The sequence below is a fragment of the Acinonyx jubatus genome, chromosome D1, assembly GCF_027475565.1.
Source record: "Acinonyx jubatus isolate Ajub_Pintada_27869175 chromosome D1, VMU_Ajub_asm_v1.0, whole genome shotgun sequence".
Classification (NCBI taxonomy): Eukaryota; Metazoa; Chordata; class Mammalia; order Carnivora; family Felidae; genus Acinonyx; species Acinonyx jubatus.
In genome coordinates, this window is record NC_069390.1 from 90055639 (window position 1) to 90075976 (window position 20338).

Genomic DNA, 20338 nt, shown 5'->3' on the forward strand with positions numbered 1-20338 from the left:
GAAGGAGGGAAGACCCCATCAGCCCCCCTAGCAAGAGGCTAAAAGGGAGACATTAAGGAAGCTACCCAGGGTCTCTCAGAAGCTGCCAGCTTCCTCCCAGCCCCCCTCCTGGGTCCCAGCCTCAGCAGCGCATGAAGGGGCTGCATGGCCAGTCCTCAATTTAGCCCAATTAAATGTGGAGTTAGAGTTGGCAGTAACTTTAGCCCTGTCTCCATGGGAGATTTTTCCATGTAGGAGATTTTCTCCTGTAATACTAATTGCATTTCTCGTCCATAACTGACCCCCTGGCCCGAGGGTTTCTGCTGCGTACCCCGACAGTGATCATTTGTTTATCAGGGGCTCAGAGCATCCTTCGCCTGGCTCAGGAGCCCCTAGCCCTGTGCTCCTTCCTGCTTCGGGCATCAGTCTCTCCACTGAGCATACCCACCGCCCATCCCTGCACCAGAAGCACACTCCATGCACCACTGCAGTTAGGGCCCCGGAAACTGCAAATGCGCGAGTTACCAGCTTGCAAGTGTGCCCAGGGTCTCCCCCTCCTGGTTGAGTTCCCTGTACCACGCAGGACCACCATCCCCTTAGGCAGGAGGAAAAAGTAGGAGCCAAGAGGCTGTGTGGATGGACCAGTTCAGGGTGATTACTAGCTCAGAAAAAAGCAGCTGTGATTAAGGCCATTTGGGGGAGGGGAGGGGTGTGTTCCTAAAACACCTGCCTGAGAACAAACTCTGGTAAAGCCAGACGTGCACCGCCCACAGACACAGGAAGGGCACCAGGGGCTAAAACCAGTCGAAGAGCAAGGTTAGTGAATTTAATGAGGTGATCTTAGGCAGCTTAATTCAGTTCGATAGCCTGGGGCTAGAGGAGCCCCCCCCCCCCCCACATACACACATACACAGGAAGTCAGGAATTAAGGCTATGCTAATTAGATTTCACAAACGCCTTTGTTATTCAGCCTGCCCAGTGGAGGGGAGGCTCCCGTGGGGGCTTCTAAGCCATTCCCCCCCCCACCCCAATTCAGAAGCCTCCAGACTTTCTCTCCCACCTACCCGGAGCAGCACCGCCCATCCCCACCCCCATTCGTGTTCCTGGAAGTTGGCACCCAGCTCAGACTCCACGGGGCCTTCCCTGTCCCATGCGGTGGTGTGGATGGAGCAGAGACACCTACCCTTCTCTCCCGGTTGGTAAGACACTGGCCTGGCAGGCAAATGAGCTGGCAAGAAAGGCTTAGGAGAGACCTCAGTGGCACCTCCTGGCCCCGATGTTTGCTGCGCTGGGGCTGGGTTCCTTTGCGACGCGGTGGCTTTTGTCCTGCAGTGGGTGATGATCTTGACAGTCCTGTCTTTGGGCCCTTATTGGTCGCACGCTCCGGAGGGCAGCACCCCTCTCCCTTCACCTGTGCCCCCAGCAGGGCTAGGACTTTCCTGAAGGGAAAGGAGGGGTGGCGCATCTAGGTGGATTCGGCCCTCAATTAAGCAAGGAATGGAAGACTCAGTTTCTCCGTCTGTAAAATGGCTAACTGCCGAGGACCCTCAGGGAGGGACAGATGATCAGAGTCTTGCAGGAGTAAAGCCTTGTTTTGACCTCGCTGCTCGAGTGTTACTGATGGGGCTTGGGGGTGATGGTGGGGTGGTCCGGAGCCAACGGCCAAGAAAGGCTTCTTGAAGACGTCTTTGGTGCAAAAAGGTGATTTTATTAAAGCATGGGGACAGAGCCCGTGGGCAGAGAAAGCTATACTTGGGTTGTGACAGGTAACTGATTATATACCCTCAAGTTGGGAGGAGCTTAGGGACAGGGTAAATCTCTAAGGAATTTTGGAAGCAAGGTTTCCAGGACCTCGAGGGGCTAGCTGTTGCTAGGAAAACCCCATTTATTACCGTTTAGTAAAACCTCAGTCACGAGACCCTTCAGATGTATAGCAGGAGGCCATAAGCTTGGAGTATGATTGCCAGCATATGTCTTGGGGAAGTTGAGACAAAGGAAGTTTCCAAAGGAATTTTTATATGTTAAAGTAGACTCGCAGGATCCTGGGGGGGGGTCAGGATAATGTTAAGCCAAGTTTCCCTATTGCCCCTAACAAAGCGTCATCCTTGAGGCAGCTGAGCTCCTGGAGGGAGGTCACTCTGCCTGTTCCAAGGACTTGTCAATGGGCTATAGGCAGTAAGGGAATTTAATTTTTCATTTGCCTTAGTTTCCCACATTACCCACTTGAACCCCTTTCCTTTGTTCTTGGGGAGCCAGGGGTGTCCAGGGAATATCACACCTATTCCACTTGGGTGGTGGGCGTGGAGGGGTATTAGCTGTACCTTGCCCTCAGCTTGCCCCACGCTCTCTCATCATTCCTACTCTAAGGACAGGGGAAGCCACTTAATGCCTACAGGATAATAACAGTGAGCAATTAATAATGGCAATAACAGTTATCTGAACACAGAGGGCCGCTATCCTGCAGGCGTGCGTGCAGGAGAGGAGTTCCTGCTCCCCAGGGACAGCCCCACCTGTGGACAGGCTGCTCCCTCCAGTGGAGGACGAGGGTTTTGGTCAGCAAACTCCAGCCTCCTCGCCTCTCCCTCCAGATGTGGCCTTCAGCTCCTTTCCCAGCCAGCAAGCAGTGTTCACAGTTGCATCAGAAAATAGTGCGGACGATCACAAACCCACTCGGTCTGACACCTCAATGTGATAAAGGGAGGCGACCACCTTGCCAGCCCAGCCTTGGTTTCCTTTCCTGTAAAAGGAAAACAACAGCTGAGTGACTACATCGCTCCCCTGGGCTGTGGAGCCAGAGACCCCACCTGCTCCCTTGCCACGGCCCCCCCACCCACTCCGATGGCCTCCTGGGAGGCACCGGCTACCCCCAAGCCCCAGACGAGCCCTGTGGCTGGCTCACGGGCACCCAGGAGAGCCCCTTGGAAGGGCCTAACTGCTCACTGAGTAAACGCTCGGCGTTGCAATTTACAAAGCCCTAGAATGGCAGGCTGTGGCAGGCAGGTTCTTAAACTGCTTACTTCCGCCAGAAATTACCTGCCTGCTGTGTTGGTCTGAGCTCCCTCCTCCCACCCCACAAGGTCTCCCTACCCCACCCCCCCAAATCCTTCCCTTCTTCGAGGTCTAAGCATTTAGAGGGGGGAAAAATATAACAGTTCAGAGGAAAGCAAGCCTGTTGATGCGTGGCAGTTCAGGGAAGCTTTAAGGCCTCTAGCCAGAGAAGAATGTCCCTGGAATGTTAAACGGGCCTCCTGGGTTCCCTCCCCTCACTGCCAACTTTGAACCAAGTCACTGGGCTTGGGAACTCAGTCTGGAGTTGTCTGGTCGCTGCTCCCCCTCCCCACCCCCCATACACACTGCAGTGTCTGGGATCTCAGACTTGATCCGCTCCACCATGTGACTACTCTTAGGTGGTGAAATGGCAAAGGTGGTCCCCAAGGAGCCCGGACTCTCCTCCCCGTGGCCCTGTGAAATCAGCAATGATGATAAGGATAATTCTGAAAGTTTCATTACGATATCCCAGCTCTGTTCTAGAGGATTTTTACACATCTCAATGATTCAGTCCCCACAGTAACCCTAGGAGATGGGTCTTATTTCTTTCCTGTGTTTCACAGATGATGAAACTGGGGCACAGAAGGGTGAAGTCACTTGTCTAACATCACACAGCTAATAAGTGCTAGACCCGAAATTTGAACCCAGGGGGTCTAGCTCCAGAGTCCATGCTTGTAAATATTAGGCTGAGCTGTTTCTTCCTAAAATACCATTCTAAAATTTATTATTGTTGGCCCTGACTCGAGTGCTTCATATGCTAGGCAGTGTGCTAAGAGCTTTGCCTGCACCAGGTCATGGGATGCTTACCGCGGTCCTGTCGGTCAAGTGCTGTCACTGCCTCCCTCCCAACAGCTAAAGCAGTGGAGGTTCAGAGAGGTTAAACAATCAGCCCAAAGTCACAGAGATGGCGAGCAGCCAACTGGGATGCCTTTCCAAGTCGGCCTGAGTTCGGAGCCTGAGCCTGCTTGGTGATTTTAGCCCCGGATGCTCCCTTCCAAAGGGACAGTCTAAATTCCTGCTTTCCCCTAGCCAAAAGATGAATGCAAGCTTCTCTGGGGGCTCCCTTCTGCCTGTGTGCCTCTGATTTGGCCCTGGAGGAAAGGTGCGGTGAGAGGAAGGGCTCTGCCTAACTCCCAAGAGGAACCCTGTCCTCCTGAGGGCCCAGACCTCAGCTCTCCACTAAGGCGCCCCGTGTTTGCACCCCGCCACCCCGCTCCCAACGTGCCTGCTCTCCTGGGCAGGGATGCACAACTCCAGGCCCAGCGTGACAGATATGTATGGCCCAGAATGGTGATGTATCCATTAAGTGAAACCGACAACTTTCATTAACCCAAGTAGACATTATTAAAACGCGCTGGTTGTCTCCGGGAAATAAAGTGTCGGGCGCAGGCTGTGAGCGGAGCCCCTACTTGCATGCTCCAAGCTGCTGAGTGTGGGCTAGGCCTCCCTCTGGCATCCTGTATGTCATCCATCATTTCCCATGAAGCGGGTCCCAGCCTGAGCCCCCACGCTACCCCCCTGACAGCACTCAACACGTGACTTCTCCCTCTGGCATCCCTCTGATTCAGGAATCCGAGGCCCAGGTGGCCGGAGGCCTGGAGACCAGGGGCACTCCATCATTCACACTGTCTGCCCCTAGAGATGAAGCTGCCTGCTGGGCCCCTGATTGACGACATTAAAGGCACCACTGGACACATGGCTGGGTGGGGTCCCAGCTTCCGGGGCCACTGCAGTCAGTGACTAGAGTTATCCACAGGGACCCCAGTCAGGGCAGGTGGGAGACCAGGGATGCGAAGAGGCAAGAGGGTGGGAGGAACTGAGTAGAAGCGGTAAGAGAAGGAAGGGTGAGAAACAGGGGGGCACCTGGGGCGGCTCGGTCGGTCAAGTATCCAACTCTTGATTTCGGCTCAGGTCCCGATCTCACAGTTGGTGAGTTCGAGCCGCTCTGACAGCCCAGAGCCTGCTTGGGATTCTCTGTCTCCCTTGCTCTCTGCCTCTCCCCTGCTCCCTCCCTATATGTATCTCAAAATTAAATAAATAAACATTTTAAAAAACAAAAACAGGGTTGACACGGCAGGACCACCCCGGCCCTGTGTCTGTGACCACAGGTCTTAGCTGATGTTGGAGAAGCAGTAATAGTAATCACATCCACCACTTTGCAATTTTCAAAGCGCTTTTACATAGCCATCTCCTTTGCTTCTCCTAAGTCCTGCTGCGAGGGAGATCACATCAGTCTGCTTTCCCTTTTGCCCCCGTGATGGGAGGAGGCGCAGAGAGGTCACGTAACACTAGTGAGCTTGCGAAGTTGGCAAGTGACAGCTCCAGGCTGAGTGCCTGGGCCCCTGACCCTGCGTCTAGTGCTGTTTCCCTACTTCACCTCATCTTGAAGGTCTTTTATTCAGTTCCAAGCACGGACGCCTGGGCACATCCGTGCCCAGGTGCACTAGGGGTCCAAGCAGTATGCTGTGCACACCCTTTCACCTGCCCCTTGTGGCCACGGGATGGAAGCCTCTGGCCACCGAAGTGGCACCGAGGAGCGCAGATGTCAGGACTGGCCAGCAAGGACGGTGCTACCCCTGACTGGTCACTGGATGTCCCCTCCTTATGTGTGCGGTGAGTTCTCTGCAGGCCCGCAGGGGAGGCTAGATGAAGCGCTCTGCACAGATTGTCTGGTGCAGGCCTGGCACACAGTAGGTGTTTCACAAAAATGGATCTTAAAGTTCTTAAAGAATAGCAGAACTACTAGACAAGAGTGCAGTGGGGCCGGTATTTATTGAACTGCTCTTATCCTCGGTGAGGAGCAGCATGTCTCATACTTTCACGGATGGTCTTCATGCCTGTTCCCCTATGTGCATTCACCCTTGTCACCTCCGTGTCCTCATTTGTGGTCCAGAAATACAGTCGTTATAATGCTGGACACCCAGAGGAGACAGAACAAGGACAGGGGCTGTAGCTTATTCACCTTTTATTTCCACTGCCTCGCATCTTGCCTGATGTGATGGATTATCAATAAATGTTAATAGATGGATAGAAGGGAAGGAGGAAGGGAAAAGGCCAAATAAACAAAAAAATCAGATGGGTGATACAAATCATGACAGTCTCCGGCCAATTGGCCATCTCCACAAATTCAAACTCATCTTGAAGACAGGGCTGTACAGCTGGTCTTGGGGCCAGTGGGAGGAAGGGCGTCTATTCGGGGGGCTTGGGTAAGAGCCCTGCGTTGGGGGCACTGCAGGACCTGTCCCTACTCCCTGGCCTGTTGTGCTCTGATGTATGGCTCCAGCCCAGTGGCTCACCCGGCCGAGACCCCATGTTCCTTCTTCTCCATCATGTCTGTGGAGAAAAGGAAACAGAGGTGGGGCTTGGATGGGGCCATTTGCTAATATTTCTGGGCCTTCTTCTCCCCTTCTATGTCCCTCTCTGCTTTGTCAAGGCCCCCTGCCCTTGGTGCATGTCAACACCTGGCCCCAGCGCTACCCCTTCCCATGACCTCTCCCGCCCTAGGCTCCAGGGTGGCTCCTGCTCCCTGATTTATCAGGAATTAGGACTCTCACCACAGGGGAGGAAGATATTTCTCCGCTATGAGATGATGCCAGGAAGGAGCAGGAGCCGGCATAAGCCCCCACCTGCCTGCCCATTGGTATTCAGTTGAAATTATTGTTTTAATCAAAGCGCTAAGCTAAATGGGGAGCCCCCCTATCCTCACCCTGGCATAGGGCTTAGCAGCTCTGGAAATATGTAGAGGGGTCTCAAGATGACAATCTATCCAATGCAAAATGAATTCCTTCCTCAGAATGTCGCCAGACGCCCTCTCCTGCTGGGTGACCAGGAGTAAGTGGGGAGAAGCACAAAGTAGGTTTCTCAGAGTCTAACCCAGTAGAGAAAGTATCTCTTACTGGTCCTTATGCCTCACCCAGTCAGACCCTCAATAATCATTTATTGAGGGCCCTGCAGACATGGCTGTGTGAGAGAGGCCTGCCCCACACTTGGGTTGACCCTCACCACAGCCTCAAACTTTCCTAGAGCACTTCCTGGAAAGCTCATCCACTCTTGCCTGTCCGTCCAGCCCCGGTGAACTGCCCCAGACTGAACGGAAAGCCTAGGGTAAATGAGTATATCAAGGTTATGGTTCCAAGGTACAAGTGAGGGTCGCAAGTTGGAACCCAGCCCAAGTGATTCAGGCCCAACGCTAGGGTGACATTTGCACCTTAATCATGCAGCCTCGTCCGGTCCTTTCTGCAAGGCAACTGCCAGAGAATGAAGACGTCAGAGGCATTGAAGTCAAGAGACCCGGATGCAGGTCTCAGTTCTGTCACTTACAAGCTGTGTGACTTCAGGCGAAGAGGTTGACCTCTCTGAGCCTATCCCTCATCTATCTGATGAGGACGTTTTCATAGTATGGCTGTGAGGATCAAATGAGATAATGTTTGTAGAGGTGCTGTATAATCCACAAGGCACTTGACAAAGGCAAGTTTGCTAGTATTTTGGTATCTGCGGCCGAAAGTACAGAGGGCCAAGGGCCAGGCCCGGAGAGCCGAGTTGGAAGGAGCACTGCCTCCCGAATAACCCCACACACCACAAGCTCCATAACCCTAAAAAGCTCCCAGGGCTAAGGTCTCCCGGCTGGAGCCACCTCTGACAGTGCACGCACAATGAGCTCTTACTCAGAGCAGCCAATCCCCGCATTCATCAAAAGGCAAACAGAAATGCTGCCGGGGCTGACCTCTTTGCCACGGCTCCTGGGGAAAGACTTTGTTTTGTGAAGAGGGCGGGGAGCCATTCCTCATCTCGGTAAACAAACCCAGCCATTCAATTAGCTCCTGCGTGGTGTTGATCATGCAACAGGAAAAGGCCGCCGCCCTGCTGTGCTGAGCTGGTCTGCTTCCGAGACTTTGCCTGGAGAATCAAAGAGGCAACCTCCGGTGACCTTGTTTCCTCTTAGAGGCACACAGGATCCCTTGTCTCCTAAGACTCCTGCCGTCCCTGTGCACAGTTCTCTGGCCAAAGTGGCCACTTTTAATGCAGAGTCCTTAAGGGGGGTGGGGGCAGATGCCAAGGAACGAAGGACGGACCTGGGAGGGAAGGCGCCGGCTTTTATCGGGCACCTACTGTGTGCCATGTTGACCTGGGGTAAAGAGAGAGCAGACTGAAAGGAGACTGCTGTGAGCTGAGGGAGAAGGTGTGGCCCACACGCAGGGTATGCCTCACGCCCCATTCTTTCCTCCAGATTCTGCCATCTCTTCTCTGCCCCAGAAGATGGGTTGCGTTTGGAGGGGAGGTGGGCACCAGGGAACAAATTCCACAAAGGGAGCGCAGCAGGGGAAATTGTGATTTGGGGATCAGCAGGAGGCAGATGAACCTCGGAACAGGTGTCAAGGTGAGAGGATACGTGGCCTTGTAGGGTGACAGAGGAGACTGGGGCGGGCAGCCCAGACCAGGTGGGAAAGCCGGAACATCCCAGATTCTCTCAGGTGCCAGAGCCGGGAGAAGGACTGGCTGAGTGGCGAAGTAGAAGGCTTCTGTTTACAGCCATCTATCTCCCATAATTAGCCATTTAGGAAGAAAATAGCCTTCAAATTCAAAGGTAAATTGACTTACATTGGGATAATAATGTTTGATTGAGCACAGGAAGTTCATCTTTAGAGTATGAGAGCAAACAAATTGCTTTTCTTCCCCGGTGCTGGGGAAGAAACAAGATGAGATTGCAGGTGCTCCCAGAGCTGTGTTCCCATCGCGTCGGGGCATTAGCAGGCCCAGGGCTCAGCCACCACACCGAAGGTGGGCACGGCTCAGTCCCTGCCGGTCGTTTTCCTGATCCTTGTTTTAGAGAGTTTTTAAATTATATTGCATCGCATTGATGCAGCAATCAGTTATTATTGTCAACAAGAGCATGAAGAGATATAAATTCCCTCCCTTAGATAGAGGCTGGTTCATAAATACATTTCTTTATTGCTTCCTAGATTGGAGAAATTGCTCTGCTTTGACTTCCCAGAACATTGGGGTGGGGGCGGGGGCGCAGAGGGTTTTAGATTTTGCTTCTGATTAAGGTTGTGAAATCCTGGATGATTTCCTCGAGACAGCACTGCATTCTGAGCTTCCTGGAATTGGGGGGCTTGGGGGGAGAGAGAGTGAAGAGGGAGCACACAAATAATTAAAATATAACGTGATATGTGCTGTGATAGAAATATGAACGGATGTGGGACTCAGATAGGGAACAGTAACTCTCGCTGGAGAAGTCAGGTAATTTTTTTCAGAGGAGGAAAGTGTAAGTCAAGCGTTGAAATGGTAAGGTATGGAACTGAATTATCAGAGATGCCCAGAGACCCCCACGGCCTCCTCGGTCAAGCCCCTTCTGGCATTTTGGGTTCTGGCAGAAATTCAAATTTTTACTTAGGTTACTAATAGACACCGAGAATCACTTCAGTAGAGCTTTATCTCAACCATGTCTTTCTTCCATTTATTCTGATAATATATTTTTGGAATAAGGGTGAAAAGACCCGGGCAGTCATAGATTTGAATGTGCGTGTGCATGTGCACACAAATGCAACCACCGAGGTCGCTCACAGATGTGAAAGTTTAAGTGCTTGAGTCTAAATATAAAGGAGCAAATCAAAGACAGACTTTGTTAAAGCTAAGAGAGACCTGTATTGGTTACCTACTGCTGAGTAACAAATTACCCCCAAATTAGCAGCTTAAGACAATACACATTTATTACCTCAAAATCGCTATGGGTCAGGAATCTAAGCACGGCTCAGCTGGGTTCTCAGCTTCAAGATCAGTTTCTCTGAAGGCTGCAGTCAAGGCATTGGCCGGGGCTATAGTCAGCTCAAACCTTACCTGCGGAAGGATCTGCTTTCCGAGCTCCAGTTCGGCTGGATCCAGTTCTTTGCAGGCTGTTGAATTGAGGGCCTCAGTTCCTCACTGGATGTTGGCCAACAGCCACCCAGTTCTTGCCACTTGGGTCTCTCCAACATGGCACCTTTCTTCTTCAAAGTAAGCAGCCAAGAAGACAAGAGAAAGAGTGTGGGTGACAGCAAGACAGAACTCAGAAGTCACAGTCTTTTATAGTTTAATTACAGATTGACCTCTCATCACTCCGGCTGGCTATATTCTATTCCCTAGAAACAAGTCACTAGGTCCAACCCACACTCGAGGGAGGGGAGTACGCACACACACACACACACACACACACAGGTTTGAAAACCAGGAGAGAGATCATTGGAAGCTGCCTGCCACCAGACCTTGGTCATCAAGTCAAATCCCCTGAATGTAGACTAAGACAGTGGAAACCCAGCTGAGAGTCGAAGCCAAGAACAGAGCCCAGGCTCTCTCCCCAGAGCCCCTTCAACCACAGGGAAGGTTGCATATCAGAAGGGTGGTCAGCGGGATGCATTGGAGCCGGGCGGGTAGGGGGTGGGGAAGGATATTGGAGAAGCAGACCCAAAGCTTATCTACCCAACAGCTGTCAGCAAGTCCCTTGCAAAGGCTACTGATGATCCCAGGACTCTTCTCTAGGCATGACAGGCCCCTAGAGGTTTTTGTTTGAAGGAAAAGCCAAATGGGCCCCAGATTCTATATGGGCACCTGTGTGCCTGACCCAGCTAGAGCCAAATGCCAGGAGAGGAAGGGTGAAGCAGAGAGCCACCCCCCGAGGTTAGAGGAATAAACAGCCCAAGAAGAGAGGTCACCTCTTTCTTTACTTTGAGAGTTAAAGGCAACAGAGAAGAAGAAGAAAAGAGGGGATGAAATCACAGGCAAAGCCCAAAGCAGGCCTGCCTCAGAGAGAGTCCATTAGGGGCCAAGACACCGCCAGGAACAATGCAGCTGAGGCAGCGGAAGCTGCTGAAAAGCCCTGGAAATAGGGTGCCCAGACTCCCGCTCTGGGACGTCTTAACAGATTAATAAGGCTTTTGAGGATTTCCAGAAATGTTTCTATGAGTCAGAGCCTAAGAGGGGCCAACATGGGGCTCTTTGAAGCCTCCTTTTCAGCAGCTTGAAACAGCAGCCGTCTCTGCACCCAGCAAGGAGGGGCGAGGCCGGGAGAGCCAGGAAAAGCTATTGTGTCTCTAGAAAATGGAAGCCCACAAGGGGACTTTATAACAGCCCTGAGCAAGCCATTGAAGTTGGAAGGCAGGCACATGCCTTCGTCCAGGAACAATTACCCGGCCCAACAATGGTAGGGAGGCAGCCACCGCTCAGATACAAAAACCACCTGATCTTCAGACGGAAGCCCTGTGAGGAGGCCCTAGAAGTCAGAGATAAGGTTTACAAGGCAAAACCAGAATTATTATTCCCATTGTAGAGGTAAGGAAACTGAAGCTCAAAGACATTTAATGACTTACCCAGAGTCTTTCAGGAATAAATGGTAGGCGTGGGTGGTCATTTTTGTTTTAGTTTGGCATTCAGTTGTTAGCAGCCGAGATCCAGACTACCAGTGGTATAAACAAGAGGGGGGGTGGTTAATCCTATCTCACATAACATAAAGTCTAGAGGAGGGTAGGCAGCCCATTCTGAACACTGGCTTCCCTGAGGTTATACCTCATGGCCATAAAATGGCTGCCAAAGCCCTAAGCCATCAGCTGCACATTTCAGGCAAGAAGAAGAGGAAGGAGCAAAGGAAGTGAAGTGTACGCTCCCGGGGGGAACCTGCCGTCTTTAATTTTTTTTTTAACGTTTATTTCTTTTTGAGACAATGAGAGAGACAGAGTGCAGTCAGCGGAGGGGCAGACAGAGGGAGACACAGAATCTGAAGCGGGCTCCAGGCTCTGAGCTGTCAGCCAAAGCCTGAAGCGGGGCTCGAACTCACAAACCGAGAGATCATGACCTGAGCCGAAGTTGGACACTTCACCGACTGGGCCACTCAGGCGCCCCGGAACCTGCCGTCTTTAAAGAAGCCCACCCAATCAATGGTTCCTGGTTGTATCTCAGTGGCCACCTTTCGCTTTTCAAGGGAGGCTAGGAATTCATATTTTGTTAGTTTAGTTTCATTTCCAGCTCAACAATATAAGGATCCTGATGGTAAATAAGTAGAAGAATCTATATTATATAAGCAGGCAGTACGTTTTGCCACAAGACCCCCATTTCCTGAATCTACACCCAAAGTCTTTCCACTACCTAGACTGCTTGTGGCAAAGCATGGACAGAATGGCCCAGACGACTGTCCACTACCATGTGCCCTGGCCCTAGCACAAAGTCACTGGCTATTATACTGCATTATCCAGCATCCAGAGGGTCCTGATGCCCAGGCATCGGTGCTGAGCCAAGGGAAACATTATTGTGCCTGCTCAGACTCGAGTCCCATTAGCTCCTGGCTGGCCCACATCTCCTCTCCAGGAGGTGCTGCCTGCTCTGCTTGAATGCACACGAGTCTCTACGCCTCTTTGGGCTTCGTAGAACCAGTCATAGGTCTTTGCTTTTATTTGTAGGATCATGACGAGTTGTGGAAGGGGGGAAATCAGTGACTCTGGGCATAACGGTATTTACCAAAAATGCAGTGTTGGTCAAGTTAGGTTAAAAAGTGCATGCAGGGGCACCTGGGTGGCTGAGTCGGTTAATCATCCGACTTCGGCTCAGGTCAGGATCTCACGGTTTGTGAGTTCGAGCCCCACATCGGGCTCTGTGCTGACCACTCAGAGTCTGGAGCCTGCTTCGGATTCTGTGTCTCCCTCTCCCTCTGCCCCTTCCCCGCTCATGCTCTGTCTCTCTCTCTCTCTTTCTCTCTCTCTCTCTTTCAAAAATAAATAAACATTAAAAAAAAAGTGCATGTAAGAATCAGAGCAGCAGAATGGCGGTCAGTTACATATTTTTTTGTAATTCCCCAGAGGTCAGAAACAAGTCGCTACATTCCGCCCCATGGATACCAACTTTTATTCCGTGTCAGGGAACACAAGGGTCCCATCTTTCACTGGTGCAGCAAAGAGCCCCGAGACCAGTTAGGGGGGAAGGTATTGGAGACAGCAGAGTGAGGCCACTTGCCCTTTGAGACCAAAATAGTTTGGAGCCCCAGATGGCGACTGCAAAGCTGATGGCACAACAATGTGACAGGGCCATCCTTTCCACCAGCTTCCTGTTGCCCCACTTCCGAATTTCTTCCTGTGACATTTCAAGTTACAAGGCTCCCATCTCAGAACTTTGACTTTGAATGTCTTTTCATATTGGCCTTAAAGAAGATGGTGTCATCAGTGACCTTTTTAAAAGACCACGGGGGCTTAATTAAAAACTAAACTTGGCCACTTAATTCAGACGATTCTGTCGAGTCCTCGGCACTGAAGTGAACTCAGCCTTGTCAGCTTGCAGCAGGCTCCTGGCACTGACCTTTGGTGTCCCAGCACTGAGGAGCCACAGAGCGACAGGCAGACCCTGGCCCAGGCCCTGGGACCACCCAGTGCCGCTCTTGGCAGCCACCGAAAGCCCAAGGGCTCTGCAGAGAGTGGAGGAGCCCACTGGGGGGACTGAGGCGTCTGTGCAGGGAAAGCCGCCAAAGAAAGAGAACGGGGACCACACAGGCTTCTGGCGATGGCGAGTCTGGAGCAAGGGAATTTCTCCTATGACCTAGCTTCCCTCTGAGTGACTCAGTGGAGGGACCAGGACCCACATGATGACCCCCACCCCCACCCTGCTCGCACCTCCTGCTTTACAGATCCTAGTCATTGGCAAATGGATGTGCTGGCACATGTCCAGTGGTCCCTAGGAACCGCAGCCTGGGCTCTCTCTTCCCAGCCCCCATCACCAGAGGCCATCAAACTCATCTGGAAGACCAGATTAGAGGGTTGTTTCTGCTCTTTATTTGTAGTGGCTTTTATTGCCCCTTCTCGAAAGAGGAAAGCAGGGCTCAAGGTACGTTAAGTTAGCCTTGAAGAGTTTCATGCTCTCCACCTCAGCTGTCTGGAGCCAGTCAGGAGAAGAGGCTGACTCCAGCTCTGCCCAAAGTGGGCGGAGCCCACTCAGGCCCCTCCTCTCTGCTCAAGTGGCTTAAGAGCTCTGGAAAGAGAAGAGGAGGTCGATGAAGTAGATCTCGAGTGCTCTCCAGCCAGCTGTCAGCCAAGGACCTTGTCACCGTCCCCCCACCTCCACCCAGCTCTGGGGAAATAATGCCACAGTAGCCAAGGGGAACTCTGTGTCCATAGGCAGTGCCTGCTTGAGAACAGTGCCGCGTTCACGACAACCAGGAAGACCCTGCTGGGCCGGGCGTCCTGGGCAGCTGCAGCGTGGCTTTTGCCAGGAAGTGCCACTGGCACAGAGGACTGAGAGGTGCACGACAGGAGGCTTTTGCAGCAAGCACTCAGCAACTCCTAAACACGAGTTCCTTCTCTGCGCCCTCAGAATTTTGTGTACCTGTAGGACAATGACTTTTTCTATGTTCTTGAATGGGACCCACAGCTGGACAGAGAAGAGAACTGGACAGGAGTGTGTCTTAGACCTCAGAGAATTTTAGAGCTGCGGCCTCTTTGTACCCTTGAAGGTCCCACTCATCGGGCCTCTGAAGCCCAGGGTTAAATGGCCTGGAGGTTCCAGCAGTTGACTCGCCACACTGCCGGGGAAGAAAGGAGTTGCCTCCCACCCCAGAGCCTCAGTTTCCCCCAGGCCCTCCATCCTTCCCGGCCCACTCCTCTGCTTTCCTCCCTTCTCCAGGTAAATTGAGTCCCACGTCCTCCTGCAGATCCGCACTGCACAGGCCCTGTGACCAGTGTGGGGGATGAGGTCCTGAGAATAGAAGGGAGGTACGCTGTGCCAACAGGTGATGGAAGGCAGGGGGCCAGGACGTCTGGTTTCTTTTCCCCATGAAGGCAGAAAGGAGAGGCAGGAGGCTCTGCCAGTGCGAGGTGTACTTGACCTCTTCTTGTGGTTTGTGGGTCAGTCAGCAAACATCCGCGCGTCCAGAGAGCACAGCCGAGCAAAGCACAGGCCTGGCTTTGCCCTCCTGGAGGACAGTCAGAACGCACTGCCCGATGCCCTGAGTACCACACCAATAACGGCAACAATCAGTGGGTTTACCTGCAGAGCTTTCTGGAGAAGGGGTGTGAGAACGATGACTTCCCTCCCAGCTTTTGCTGGGGGCAGGGGTCACACAGCCTCATGAGCACCTGCTGAAAGCTCTGAACATTCTCCTTCCTTAAAAGCGTATATGCACATTCACTCAGAATTAGGGAACCGGGCAAATCCTGCAAACACCTCACTGTGTGCCAACGACCCCAGTTGAGGCCGCTGTTCCAGAGGGTCTCACGCAGACAGGGCAGGGTGGTCCTGGGGAAATCAACAGCAGGCCAGTCAAGTCGGCAGATCAGTCAGCAGGGAGTTGGGCCACCAGGGGGTTCCGTCACCCGCCCCGAACCCAGAGGGCGTGCAGCACGCTGGCAAGTGCCGGCCAGCCCGCTGCGCGCCCTGAGCACGCTGCCCGGTGCCCACAGGGAGCAGGAAGGAGCGAGGCTGGGGGCTGGGGACAGTAGGACAGGCCTGCTTGCTGCTGTCAGCCAGAGAGAGCTAGTGGCTTGGAAACGTGGCGCCCCTGCAGCCTCCTGATAACAGGGCTAAATAAAGGTAATTTTCAAGTCACCAGTGAACAATGGCTGAGCGCGCAAGCAGTGACCGAAGAGTCAGTCAATTACTGGGCGAGCTGTCAGGGAACTGCTCTAAGAGCCACCTGGCCCATGGTCTGCGTCCACACAAAAATGACCTGCAGAAAACAGCATCTTGGTGCCGCAGGGAACCCAGCCCGCGACATTTGCTTCTCCAAAGCCGTGGCATTTTTTTCCCTGTTGAAGGACTGTTCAGATAAGCCACGAGTCTGCAGAAAGGGTGGGCTCCGTGGGCTTCTGCCTGAGAAGCTCTTGGTGCCGGCCTCCTAATGTGGCTCACTCCATTGCCTCCTCCCCGAAGCCCCTCCCAGCCCCAGCCTGTCCCCAGGCCTCCGTGTCCTCTGCTTCCCTGAAGCGGGCCTCTCCCAACCGAGTGGAGACTCTTTCCTTCAGGCCCCTTCCCCCTGTGGCCATACCCTGCTTGGTACGCCAGCTTTCATTTCCCAGAGCACACACTGCCTAACCTGGGACTGGTTCCAAACTCACTTCCTCCCCTTGGCCTCCCCAAGGAGCCCTGCTGGGCCCATTCTTCCGGCTTTCTTGGCCCTGACCTGAACCAAAGGGTTATTTCAAGGCACTGGCACATTGCTCACTTGTGCAGGAGAGGCTTACGCAGGGCACCGTGTCTTCTTGGCCGTGATCCTTTTTATCCTGGTGCGGTCTGTCCTCCCCACTGGACCCGACTCCTCAAGGAATCTGCCTCCTCTAGACCCCTCTGTTTCTTGGGAAGCTACATGGTGTAGGAGAAAGAGCTTGAACTTTGGAATCAGTCGAAACTGTCAAATTTTGGTGCCCCCACCTCCTCGCTGTGTGACTTTTGACTTTGTTCAGCCTCAGTTTTCCTCAGTTAAACTCAGTAAAAGCCTCAGTTTAAGGAAATGAGGTTTACAATAACCATTTGAAAAATACTCATGACAAAGCCTGAAACATCATAGGCACCAATATGCTTAAGTCCCCTGTGAGGGGCCCAACAGAAGGTTCTGGAATTTTATTTCATGGCCCAGCCAGGGCTGTGAACAAGCCCTTAGCTACCTCAGGGACATCTCTGAAGGATCCTATGGCTGGGAGCCCCCAGTCTGTCACTGCTGGCCTCCAGAATGTCAGTGCCCTGAGGGGCTCAGCAAGAAGCCTGGGGTTGCTTGGACTCCAGGAATGATGGGCTATGTGACCTTGGCCAAGACCTCTCTGAGTTTCCTCATCCTAAGGAAAGTCTCCACCCACCTTGTCAACTCCAACATGATTGTGATGAGCCGTGGAAGCACCTTCAGCCAGGAAATGTGGGTTATGGGAGAAGCAGTGGCCCAGAGGGCATAACCACTTGGGGTTTGCCCTGCCCAAACTACCTCCCTGCCAGTTCCCTGGGATTTATGCCTTCAGGTTAAGGGATTCTTTTGTTAAAGTATTTATACCCTCGGGTTATGGCTGGTTGCAAGCATCAAGCCAATTGTTCGACTTTAACACCTTAATACCACATTAGTGCATTAGATCACTTTCTAACAAGGCGAGTTCTCAAGGGAATGGGGTGAGATGAGACCCGCAGGACAAATAAATGGTGGTGAGAGAAGGAGCGGAGGGAATAGGGAAGGGAGACCTGGGTGGGGTGCCCAGCAGGGGAGGGCCCTAGAAGTCTGAGCTCCTGGATGCCAAGGTGGGGTGAGGGAAAGAGGCGGAGACAAAGCTGGGAAAATGAGAGGGTAACAGAGACAGCTTTGCTCCCTCCCAAGCTTTTCTAGGGCTGTTTCCTACCTCACTTCATTCCTATTCTTATTCCCCATCCGCACTCCCACCCACACACTCCCAGGAATGATCAGGGATTAGCAGTTACCAGGTCAGAAAGCCTCCTATGCTACTCCTCCTTGCCCTGGACAGGCTGGCACGCTCCTTCCCCCACCTTGGGGAGGACAGAGACTACTGTCTGTGTCCCCAGCCTCCTTGAGCCAGGGACAGCAGCCCCCACAGGCACCGCTCAGGCCCTAATTACACCCTCCATCACTTTCCCACTGAGGCTGAAATGGGGACAGATCGCTCGCCAAGCAGTGGCAGTGACCTTCACAGGCTGTTTCACCTCCATCCAGGCCCCTCCTTGCTGGAGACCATGTTCTCTTTCATCTGGAGCCTTCACTGAATGCCACAGCAAAGCCAAGTGCAGCCATTGGAGACACAACCTGGGTGGTCGGGGGGTGGTGGGGGGGGGGGCGTCCTTCAGCCCTTGGCTGTGCAAGAGGGCAACAAAAACAGGTTTGCCCACAGTGGTTAGTTTCTGGAAGACCTGGAGACTTAGGGCTGGCTGAAAAGCCTAATAGTTACCAACTCTGGGAATTGAGGCCCACGAAAAGTGAGTGTGATCTTAGACTGCATTATTTGCAAAATGATGTCCAAAACAGGGAGGGGACGTCCCCCTGAGCTGTGCTTAGTCAGGCCACATCTAGAGTTTTGCATTTGGTTCTAGAAGTCTGTTTAAAAAGGGATGTTAACAAGACAGAGAATACCAGGGTGGTTTAGGAAAAGAATTATGTCATAGGAGGAAGAGGCAGACATATAATGGTTAAGAACACAGACCTCAAGAGTCAGCTTCCTGGGTTCACATCTGAGACTCAGATAAGCCAGCATTTGTATTCATATTCGTATTCATGTTAATATGGGCGCCCAGAGGATACGGTCTGCTGCAGTTGGTCCTGGTTGGTATTCAGAGGGTGAGCTCTTATTCCTCAGGACGAGACACAGTAGAAGGAGGGGATCTCAGGTGGTGACTGAAACGGCACCTTGGCCAGCAGCGAGGGCACCACGATGGGACCAGCAGCCCAAGCCTGGCAGGGGCAAGACGCTGGCAAGGTTAGGCCAGGTGGCAGGACGCAGCAGGTTGAGGGACAGGGCACTTCTCCCGAGCATCAGTAACAGGTGCGCGAGTGGAACCTGAGGCTGGGAGGTCAGGGGCTGCCCTCGCACCCTGTAGTGAGTGTCCTCACCCCACAGGTCCCAGGGTGCCTGAGACGTGCCAGCCCTGCCACTTACGGAGCCCTGTGACCAAAGCGCAAAGTAGTCCACTTCCTGAATTTGTTTCCTCATTTGAAAACAGCAGTAGCTGATTTCATGGGGCAGGAAAGAAGGGGGAAGCACTTAGCAAGACCAACACCCTCGACCCCGAAGGAATGAATGCCAGCTGCCTCTCAGTTTCCCAAGTGCACAGGACCCTGAGCCGGTGCCTGCCCTGCATGCAGGAGGGTGGGCGGACAGATGGCCCCAGTGGCCCTGCTTCCTTGGCTGACAACGACACTGGTCACGGACACGCGCGGCCACAGCCCAAGTCCTAGAAGATTCAGAGGGTGGCTACGTCCCATTTCAGGGAGCCCCTTTTCTTCCCTTCCACGCAGATGCGGCGATAGCCCAGACCTTTCCAGCTCTGGAAGGCTCGAAGGGCCCTTCATCTGCCGTCATGTTATTTGTTGTCCCTGTTGTCATGAGGGACAGAAGAGAAATATCTTCTCCAGCCAGAGCCGCAGGAGGCAGACACCTCGAGAGACAGCGACTCAGGGCTGCAGTAATTGCTCCGATTGGAAGGCATTTTGTCAGGTTGCTGGGAGGGACCCGGGAAATGCAGCAAGTTGCAGGTGCCCAGGGATTCCGGGAAGCTCCTGGGGCTTGTGACTCCCTTGAAGAATGGGTGCCCGGTTCCACGCGCCAAATTGCTGTTATTTCTTTCTCCCTGCAGCAAGCTCCCTGCTGGAGTGACTAATGCTCTCGGTTTTCCCCGGTTCCCCCGCCATCTCCCCAAACTCACCTCAGTTATTCTCAGAAGACAGAATTCTAGCCTCACTCATAAATCCATTCATTGGACAAATATTTCCTGAGTGCCTTCCGACTGCCAAGCTGTGTTCTAGGTCCTTGGGGTCTATCAGGGAATAAGAAGGTCCCCGAACCAGGGGGACAGACTCTAAACAAAAACATAACAAAGAAGTTAGTTATATCCCCAAGGATACACATGGCTAAGTGCACTCATTCCCATTCTGGAAACGGGGGCTCTGGGAGGCTGAGTAATGAAGGCCAAGGACACGCAGTTCTAGTAAGTGGCAGAGCCAGAACTTGGCCAGGACTTAGGCTCCCCATCTGTGCTCTCAGCCACGACACAGTGTTGCTCTCACATTCCTGATCTCATTCTGGCCAAAACCATTCCATGACCCAGGAATGGTAAAGCCCATTTTGTTCCTGGAAAACTAAGACTCAGAGTTTAAGTAACTTACCTAAAGTCACACAGCTAGCAATTGGCAGAGCCCGGACTTATCCCAGATGTGCCTCCTGGGTCAGTGCTCTCTCCCTGCGCCCCAGATCCCACATCTTCTCAGGTCGGCCTCTCCCTCCTTCTCGAAGCCCTCGCAAGATGGACCTCAGCCCCTCTCTGCACTCAGACCCTGGCTTTTCTTGAAGTCATTCGTTCTTTGCCATCAGTCGCCCCTATGAGCACTAAAAAGAAGAGAAAAGATAGATGGCTGTAAGGATTGTGTTCAACTATTTTACTTAAGTCATAATTATTCCTAATCTAAATTTGCAGGAATGTATTACATAGTCTAATCGTTCACATATATTGTACTGCACTTTCAATTTAGAGAAAAGTAAAAGCCATTCAGAAGGCAGAAATACGTTAAATGAACAACTCCCGGGCTACTTCGGTTAGATAAAGCACAGCGGGGAGGTGTCGGGTGGTTTTTTTGTTTGGGGGTTTTTTCTGTTGGGGGGGGGTT

General features: G+C 52.7%; 1 protein-coding gene and 1 long non-coding RNA gene across 8 annotated transcripts in view; one reads left to right on the forward strand and one right to left on the reverse strand.

The window, feature by feature from the left end:
• Positions 1-20338, forward strand: part of KIRREL3 (kirre like nephrin family adhesion molecule 3) — a 550840-nt gene that overhangs the window by 378916 nt on the left and 151586 nt on the right. The gene's annotated exons all lie outside the window — the stretch shown is intronic.
• Positions 1048-19597, reverse strand: LOC128311903 (uncharacterized). 2 transcript variants are annotated; one of them, XR_008290577.1, is made up of 3 exons: positions 19381-19597; positions 9865-10010; positions 1048-2716 (listed from the first exon to the last, which is right to left on the reverse strand). It is a non-coding gene; the product is annotated as an uncharacterized LOC128311903 (long non-coding RNA). The 2 variants fall into 2 exon arrangements; XR_008290576.1 differs by having other exon boundaries at positions 9865-10013.